At 47.4% G+C, this 9,612-nt stretch overlaps 1 long non-coding RNA gene across 1 annotated transcript; it reads left to right on the top strand.

Annotated features, from left to right (window-relative positions):
• The first annotated feature begins 244 nt into the window (after positions 1 to 244).
• On the top strand, positions 245 to 8,095 carry LOC117245340. The gene is made up of 4 exons (XR_004499966.1): positions 245 to 914; positions 2,050 to 2,214; positions 6,191 to 6,335; positions 7,731 to 8,095. It is a non-coding gene; the product is annotated as an uncharacterized LOC117245340 (long non-coding RNA).
• The last annotated feature ends 1,517 nt before the right edge of the window (positions 8,096 to 9,612 follow it).

Raw genomic sequence — 9,612 nt, forward strand, 5'->3', positions numbered from 1 at the left:
TATTTATATTTTATTTATATTTATATTTCTTTATCACGTTATAACTATATTTATAACTATATAACTGTATAACTACATTTATAACGATATTTATAATGATATTTATATCACTACACAATATATAATATTATCATATATATAATGACATTCGTTATAAATTATAATGATATTTATAATTCTATTTCTAGCGGTATTTATGTTTATTTATATAGATATGCAAATTCGGTTTGAAGCGAGGTGAGAGAGGGAGCAGGAGCGTGGTGCTTGATGTGCATGTGATAAACCGGAGCACAAAAGCCGCTTAGGACCAGCCCGCGGAGATTAGCTAACAAGAAGCGAGCCATTCTTTTCAGGAGGCATTATTAGCATATTTTTCATCAATACTATACTTAACAGCTACTACATAGCAGGAAGTGGTATTTAACCTCTTGTTCCAACGTAACGAGATTACTTTGGGTGGTTATGTTCCATTCCATTCATAAAGAGCCTCCTGTGCCCAGTTAATTAGATTCACTGGTCCAGCATGAACTGGGAGCCAATGTGCCAAAATGGATTCGGAATATTGACATTTTAAGCTGGGCTTGTCTTTAAGGCTGTGATGGAAAACTCGCTGCTGACAGACAAGGGGGGTCATTAGAAAATTGTTCCAGCTCCTGATGGACGTGGGTTAACTGAAATAACCATTGCTGAAATGGCCAAAGTTTAAAGGAAAGCTCATTCTGGAAGTTAAAGTTCTTTGAAACAGATGAGCACCACCTGACTTTTGAGGCACAGCCAGGTGAAACCACCTTTGCCTTTATTTGGATGTGAAACACTGAGCCACAGGGGACTCTGCTGCCACAAAACTTCTGGTTTTCACTGAACTCTGAATTGGAAAACGACAGAAGTCAAGTTTGGAAAAAAGTATAAAGCAAGTGAGTCTTTTGGGATATTGTATTTCTATTTTAAACAATTCCCTGCTCCTAAGAGTTTCCTTTTTCAATTTTTTTTCCTAGAGAGTTTGTGGGTTGCAAGATGGGAACCAGGAATGTTTTTATGGTTTGAAGGATGCAACATTAATTAAAAAATTACCTGAAAGAAAAAAACAACTTGTTACAGCTGAATTTAATTTAGCAGAGAGTTACAGCAGCATCTCCCTACTGTAGAAATTGGTTTGTCCTTCCACAAAAAATCATCCAAAATAATTAAAGGAGCCTCCTTTTCCACCTTCTGGAAAACCAGGGGTTTACCTCTGCGTAAAAGAAAGGAATAAATAAAGAAACTCATTCAATTTGGCCATTTGGCTTAACAATGCAGCTGTTTTGCTGTTTGGCTGCAGTGTTGCAGCAGATTTCATGCAGCAGCACAAAAGAGACTTTGGATTATTTTCCCCCCTTTCACCCACCTTCCCAAGACTCCAGCACAGCCCTGACCCTCTGCATTGTTTTTAAGCCAAAGAAAAATCTCCAAGTGAACAGTGACAATGAGTTTTCATTGCCCAAGATTAAAATTAATAAATTAGGAAAAATTCAGGATGGGATTATTTTTCCTCCTCTATGCTGCTGCTTCAGAGAACGTCTTAAAATCCTTTTGTTTGTGCATCTTCAGGCTGCAAAGTTAATTTAAAGGGGCACTGCCAAGGTTAGCAAGCTCAGAATTTGATTTGACTGGCTGTGCATGTTCCCTAATTGCAGTCTGCACAGTTCTACTTCTTTCTATCCTGTCGGGGGAAAAAACCAAAATTCCTCCAGGGAAATACATCAAAGCTGCAGGTCTGACTTCGTGGGCAATCCTGCAAAATCTGCCCAGCACTTGTACAGAAGAGAGGAATGAAAATGTGATTTTTGAATGAAAACTAACTTCCTTTGTAAGGTTCCCAAAGGAATTAGTTCAGTTAAAAAGGAAAAAGGTGATGGAGGAGGAGGAGGGCTCTGTAGGTGCTGAGAACTGTGAGCACAACTGAAATGTGAAAACCAACAGAACAAGTGTTTGTCACTGGCTTAGGGGACACTTTCTATTCAAATAATTTCTGAATAGCAGCCTCAAAGTCATTTTCTTCATTTTGCTCAGGAGACATCACATACTGACTCATGACTTATAGTCAAACCCCATGGAATTATTCCTGCAAAGCAGAACATGGAGCACCTGGGCTGGATTCTGTGTTCCCAACAGCTCCTGGTGGATTTTCCTTGGCTCCAGCAGATCCATCACCCCTTTCTCCTGGAGTGTGCTCAGGTGAGCTGGGCTCTGGTGGGAGCTGTCCAGCAAGGGCTGCATGGAGCGGCTTCTGCAGCACCAGCAGCACACCCAGGGATGCTCTGGAAGCCCCCAGACCCTGCTTTGCTGGTTTGCATTTGGGAAAATCCTAGAAAAATTGGGGACTGGGAGTTTCCATCTTCTGGGAATTGTGCAGAGCCACAGCAGCTGCTGCAGGGAAGGGAGGGATGAGTCCCTGGAGGAGCACAAAACTCATCCAGAGCCACGTCCCTGGTCCCTGCAGGCCCTGGTGCCCAGCCCTGGCTGCACAGGGGGGTCTGTCCCTCCCTGCCAGGGGTCCCCTGCACAGGGGGATCTGTCCCTCCCTGCCAGGGGTCCCCTGCACAGGGGGATCTGTCCCTCCCTGCCAGGGGTCCCCTGCACAGGGGGGTCTGTCCCTGCCGGAGAGGGGTCCCCTGCACAGGGGGGTCTGTCCCTCCCTGCCAGGGGTCCCCTGCACAGAGGGGTCTGTCCCTCCCTGCCAGAGAAGGCTCACTGGCCATCCCAGTTTGTCTTGCTGTAAATCTGTGTGACCACACCTGCTGGTGAGATGAGCACCTGAAGAAGCCTCTCCATCTATTTAGGGATTTCTCAAGCCTCTCTTTCCCCCAGAAGCTGTCCCAGGATCCAGGCTCCTTCCATCCCCCCTCCCACTCTAAGCCAGCCCAAGAGCAAACCACATCTGCTCCAGTGTAAAAAGGAGGGATAACCACATAGGAGGGATCTGGATTTTGGCTGTCATTCAGCAAAGGATGAACTCATGTATCAATTTAAATCATTTAAATCCACTCATTCTCCTGGGGTTACTGAAATGTTGATAGTTGGGTACAAGCACAAGCAGTTTGTTGAATCAGGACCTGAAATGGCACCTTCTGCTCATGTAAATTACACTTCAAAGCTCAGTTTGGAGCATCACAGTAAAATAAATCCTTATCTTAGTGCTAGTAAAAACCAGTGTTATTGGTACCTTTCCTGTAGCAATTCATGGAAAGAGAAATGCTGAACAATTGCAGCTGACCTTGCTTCTTGATCAACCTGATAATTAATAGGAATAGAGAAAAAGCCCTGTATTTCTGAGTGCTGATCAGGCAGCAAAGGCACTCCAAACATCTGAAGAAAAAACAGTTTGTTAATTGCTGTCTAGACAGTTTATTGCTGCAATAAGATCAAAACACAGAATACTGAGGTTTGTGGTATGAATCATGCAGACTAAACAATTGTTTTATTGCATTTACAGAGCACTTGATTTATAATGCAGTCAGCTCGGTAATAAAATTCCTCCGTTGTATATCCTGAATAATTTCACCTCGTTCCACATCTCCCTGGTTGAATTCTATATCGAGATGTTTTAAAATTGTCTGGATGGAGAGGGGATTAGTGCCATGTGTATATAAAGTCACTTATCTGGGGTCTCTGCTGTATCATGCAGCGTTCATCCAGCACTCCCTGTCTCAGCTGGGGGATTGGGGACACCCCAGGAGCAGATTTATGGGGCTGCAGCCTCGCTGAGGGCACTGCAGGGACAGCCAGGCTGCCCCATGGCAGGAGGTTTCATCCCACTCCACCTTCCCAAAGGGATCAAGCAGGCAAGTGGCTTCTCCCCTTTTTAAACTTTATTACTCTACAAAAGTTGACTAAGAAGGAAGATTTATCTGTCTGCTTCTGTGGGCATCTCTGGGGGTGAAAGGGAGCTTTTTTTTGGAAACCAAGAAACTTTTGGGACGATGGGGATTCCTCTTTATTAAGCACTGATCAGTCCTGGCTCTCTAAAATCTCCCAGGATTACTTTGCTTTTCTGCTTTTAATTCCTCCTTGCTGCAGTGGCTCCGTTCCAGGGCAGCTGTGACCCTCCAGCCCACTCCTCGGGCAGAGCAGAGCATCCCTGGCAGGACTGGGAGGGGAGGGCTGTCCCTGGGAAGGGCAGAGCAGGAATTAAGGCTGGACTCTGGCTGCAGTGTCCTTGTGGCTGATGCTGCAGCTGGCAGCTCCTGGAGAGCAGCAGTGCCAGGGCAGGGAGCTGCTGCACTTCTCAAACAGACCCACATGTTCTTGGACACCCAAACTCAGACTCCCAGGCCAGTGAAGAAGAGAAAGACGCTCAGGTAAATCCAATATTCTCCAGAATGCCCCTCCCCAGAGTCTCCTCTGTCTTCTCCAAGTGACAACGACACAAATACGAGCAGAGAGCTGCCAAGTGCCTTTTGAAATAACTTCATTTTAGAAAGCAGCAACAATCCTAGCCAAAGTCAGACCTTAAAGCCACCATGGCAGGGCAGGGCTCCACAGGCTGCCAGCAGCACAGATGGATGCCTCGTGGCCAGAGAGATGCTAGAAAGAGAACCTGAGGTGTGAACAGAAATCAGCAATCCAGGAACTGGCTGGTCATTTAGACCTAGAGATTTTCATTAACAGGATTGCAAAGTAAATCCATGATATCCACGTCAATAATGCAGAACTGTTGTTTTGCAGTTTTGAATGTCCAGATAAATTGTTTGGTTACTTTATAACAAAAGTGAGAATCTGTTGCTGCCTGAGAGGACTTGACACTAAATTTGCTGGTAAAAATAGCAGCAAAATGTTCTGTTTAGAGCCCAGCTTCCATGCAGGTGGAGTAAACACCTCTAGAAAGGGTGGTGTGGTTTGGTGTGGCAGGACACTGGCTCACATTCCAGCTGCCAGAAGTTTTTGGTATAAATTCAGGAGGTTTTCTGCTCAGGATGTGCAGCAGGATGTCAGCCCCAGAGCTGGTGGCACCATCCCTGCTCGTGTGGGTGCCCAGGATGCTCCAGAGCCTCCCCAGAGTCCTGGATCAGCTCCTGCTCACCTCTTTAGAAGGGCCAGAAGGCTCTGACAAGAGTCAGAATTTTAGGAGAAAAATAGGAGAATTTGGTTTGCCCCCTTTTCAGCCTAATTTTGATATTCTGCTCCCTGATGGCCTTGAGTTGTTATTATTGTTATTATTTATTATTATTCCAGAGAGCAGCTTCAGAGTGGGAAGCCAGGCAGAAGGGTGGCACAGCCAACGTGTCCTGTGCTCTGAGGCTGGGGACAGCAGAGCAGGGGAATTTACGGTGGGAGAGGAGAGTGAGGGAAGGATTCTGGCTGGGGAAAGGCTGGCAGCAGCCCCAGGGTGTGCCCAGCAGCAATCCCTGTCCCTGTGGCAGGGCACCTGTGCCCCAGCAGCCCAGCACAGGCTGCTCCAGGGGGCTGGGGGCAATCAGCCCTCCGTGCTCTCTTTTACGTGGCTTTAAACGCTGTGAGAAGCATTTCTGTCGTTTATTGCTGCTCAATAAAGTTTTATCTCGTGGAAGTCATGATTTATTTACTCCATCTTGCAGAACAGACATGTGCTCTCTCCCACATCAGCACCCCTTTACCAGATTCATAAAATGTGTTAACAATTCATTTAAAATTCATACAGGAGGCAGGTGCAGCTCCCTGCCAGGGCAGGGTAAAGCAGCCCTGAGGGGTGGCACACGCTCTCAGGGTGTGCTCTGAGGCTCTCTCAGCACTCCAGTGCTCTCTGTGGCTGCTGCCCTGTCCAGCCTGCCCAACAGCATCTCCACATTTCCCAGTTATCACTGAGCTCCTGCTCATTTTGCTCCTCAGCTCCCAGGAAAACAGATTGTGAGAGTGGTAAGGTTTAGAGAGTGACTGGTCACGAGTTTATCTGCAGCCTTTCAGTTTCTGCACTCCCTGTTTAACAGGGCTTTCACCTGCCCTGACAAGAGACAGCTTTTGGCTGCTCTGGGTCTGGGTTAGGAGCAGAAAGGTGAGAATCAAAATGAGGTTTTTTTATCCCTCTCTGCCACTGTGGGGAAATCATCTTTGGCTGTAGTTCTTCCAGCAGTGGAAGAGCTGGTTCTGTGTGGAATATCCCTGGTTCTTCCCCCTCCCTGTGGTTTGGGGTTCCTGCACGCTCCCTGCTCACAGCACTGCTGTTCTCACCTTCCAGCACCACGGAACCCTGCTCTGACCCCGAGGCACCAACATCCCAGCCCAGGCTCCCCGCAGAGAGATGCCCCACTCTGAACCTTGGCCAGGCAAGGAAGACTTCTGGGAACGGGACCTCAGGCCTCCTAATCCTCTGCTATCTCACGGTATTTGCATCATTCCCAGCCTAAGGAGATGGGACTGTCTCTGCAGTTTGCTGCTTCCCTTCTACCCCACTTCCAGCTGGGAAAGACAATCTGGTGTTTGAGAATTCCTGGGGAAAAATTATTGCCAATTCTGTGCTGCCCTAAATAGGAGCACTAAAATTTTGGGGTGTGGACAGGTCTCAGGCGTGGGCTGCAGGCACCAAGTGTCCTTCAAAAGAGCACCCAGCTGGGTGTGCATTCCTCACCACATTGCTACACACAGTTGTGCAATATTTGGCTTATTTGTGCAACGTAATTAATGAAACATGTCTCATTGGCACCAGCATCCCCAGGGACCCTAAAGCAAACGGGGGCCTTTGAAGCCTGAGAGGGTCTTAAAAGCAGAAAATATTTACCACAAGTTTATTAAACCAAGCTTTACTGGTAATAAATTAGCAGCTTGTAGACAGGCCCTTATCTTGAAAAGCTGGCATGGATCTATTGGGAAAATACAGCAGCGATTTTCAGCGCCCACAGCAGCTTCCAGTCTCTCATTCACCAGCTGCTGAGCACTTGGCTACCAAAAGCCCAAGTTTGGGGGGTGAGATGTCCCTTCCTGAGGCAGCCCCTGTGCAGGAAACAGCCCCGAGCCAGGGGGATCCCGTCCATGGGAGCTCTCAGAGGTGAACCCATGGAAGATGCTCAGCTTTGTGACCCCTCCTGTGGCTCCTGCTGATCCACAGCTGGAGGAGTCCTAAAGACACTGACCCCGATCTCAGCAGCTGGGCTGGGGTGGCTGATGATGTCCCTCCATCTGCAGCTCAGGTTGTGTGAGCTCACCGTGCTGTGTGAGAGCTGCAGAGCAGTGGGGCTGTTTGTGGCTTTGCACATCCCTCACACCACCCCATTGTATGGTAAATGACACTGGAGCCTCTCCTCAGCTGCTGAACAAAACCCCATTGTCTGAGGGTGTTGCATCCCCCACCTGCTCTGCCCAGGCCCTACACTTGGAGCATCAGAGTGGAGTGAGTTCACGTGAGAACTGTTTGCTGCTCTTTCTATTTGGGTTTTTAATGGCATTTGTGCAGGTGCACAGCTTTAAAAAGGGCTTTTTTCCCAGTCTACAGAGTCGGTCCAAATTTCAGCTGGAGCAAGAGACATTCACAGCAATCCGAAGCTGGACTTCTAACAGTGATCTCCAAATTTTGTGTTGCATCACTGAGAATTGCTCAGTTTTATTTAATAATGATGGGTTTGAGTATCTTTCTTTTCAATATGTTTTATAGGTGGGGGCAGCTTGTGCAGTCAGCCAGTGCTAAATCAAGCCCAAGGCAGCTGAGGATTTCTGCAGCTATTCATAAGTTCATTTGAGTGCAAATGCTGTCTTACTTAATAAACAATTATGTTTAATTGCAGAATCAGGCCTTATGTGCCAGGCAGCATAATCCTCATCCTGGTGACTGCTCAAGAGCCCCAAAACCTCTGGATTGTGGCCACGGCTTCACAGCAGCAAGGCCTCAGCGTGTTCTTGCCCCATCACACCTTTCCCAGTCCCCATCCTTTGATTTTTGGGTGTTTTTGAGCTGTACCAGCTCCCCAGACTGGGTTCCCAGCAAGGTGGGCCAGCACAGGCAGGATTTTGGTGCAGGGAGGAGGCAAGGTGGAGCGAATCCTGGATCCCTGGAAAGCACAGTTGTGTCCAACCCCAGGTAAGAGGAATCCGCAGCCAAGGTTGGTTATGGTGTCAGCTGCAGGCTGTTCCCTCGGGACAATCCCTTCCCAGCAGGGTTGTGCACGGGGTTGATACTCTGTCTTCCGAATTCCTGGAGGGCTGAAGCTTATTTGTACATCAAACAAGGCTCAGTTGGAGGCTACCACGCAGAATTGTCCCCCTAACACAACTCAGCTGTGTGTGTATTTCATTGCAAAGAAAATACAGCCATGCCTTGCACCAGGTTCCCTCATCAGAGGCCACGACATCAGTGCTAAGTGCTCATCTGACTTCTGTGTGTTAAGAGGTGCACCAGGCAGGAGTCTGAATAAATGCAAATGTATTGAGAATAATCTGAAATATTTGGAGTTGCAGGCACAGGGGATCTGAGTCAAGCCACTTGGCCTAGTTTCTGTCACCCAAACACTAACCCTCTATAAATCATTAATTTCCAGACTGTTTATTATCCAGGGGAAGTAACAAAACAGGAGTATCACATAACACATCCTAAGAATGCCTTGTTCATTTTAAGAGCAAATAAAACTAAATAGCACCAAGTTGTTACCAATGCGGCCTACGAGGCCGAGCACAACACAAAAAGGGGCCTTAATCAGACAGAGGCCACAAAATAAACAGGGGCAAAAAGAAGGGGAAAAAAGGCTTTGGACAAGAGTGAGCACACGTAGACATCTTCACATAGATATTCTTTGTTTGCTGTCCCAGGGCAATTGGCCGTTCTGTGGTGGGGCTGTTGGAGCAGCGATGGTTTCCACAGCTGCTGCTGCTGCTGCCCTCAGCCTCATTTCTCACAGGAATCATTTAACACCTCTCCCTGGGCAGAGAGCACGGCAGAGCCTCCCTTACAAACAATATTTATTAATTCATTGCTGTGTCAGAAAAGCAAACTTCTGGCTGTTTGGTGAGCAGGGCCCGTCCCTGCTGGGTTTGTCCTGTGCCACAGGAGCTGCCTGGGATGGGGCAGGGATGTTAATTCCCAGCTGAAGATGAGGAGGAGCAGAGGGATGATTATCTGAGCCAGCATTTCTCTCAAGTTCACCTTCCTGAGCAACTCCAGGGGTGCAGGGCCAGCACCCAGACCCTGCCCAGGCACAGGGACCCCCCTGGCTCCAAAACATCACCGCAGAGGTGGGAGCAGGAGCAAGAAAATGGGAAAAATGAGGTGGGAATTGTGATTTATTTAGTGGCCTTTCAATGGGTAGTGCTGACAGCTGGGAAATGCAGATCTCCTGGCAGGTCTGCTAATACAGCACAGCCAGGCTCGGAGCTGCCTCAGTCCTGCTGAACCTCCCCAGCCTGACTTTTTGTCAATTTAGCTTAAATGCCTTCCAACTTCCCCTAGTAAAAAGTCCTTTTCTGGGCAATATTTCAGAGTTTATATTGAGCTGGGTGTTCTGCTGGTCACACTTGTCAGGAAGGCATTGTACTTCCAAAAGTGATGTGAGCAAAACCGTAATCCAGGCCTCACACGTTATTTTGCTCCATATGTTATTGATTTTAATCTTTTAAGGTCCCAAAATACTATATATTTACAGTTGCCCTTTAAAGTTATTGTTAGCTACAAAATAT

This window comes from Parus major, chromosome 20, assembly GCF_001522545.3.
Source record: "Parus major isolate Abel chromosome 20, Parus_major1.1, whole genome shotgun sequence".
NCBI lineage: Eukaryota > Metazoa > Chordata > Aves > Passeriformes > Paridae > Parus > Parus major.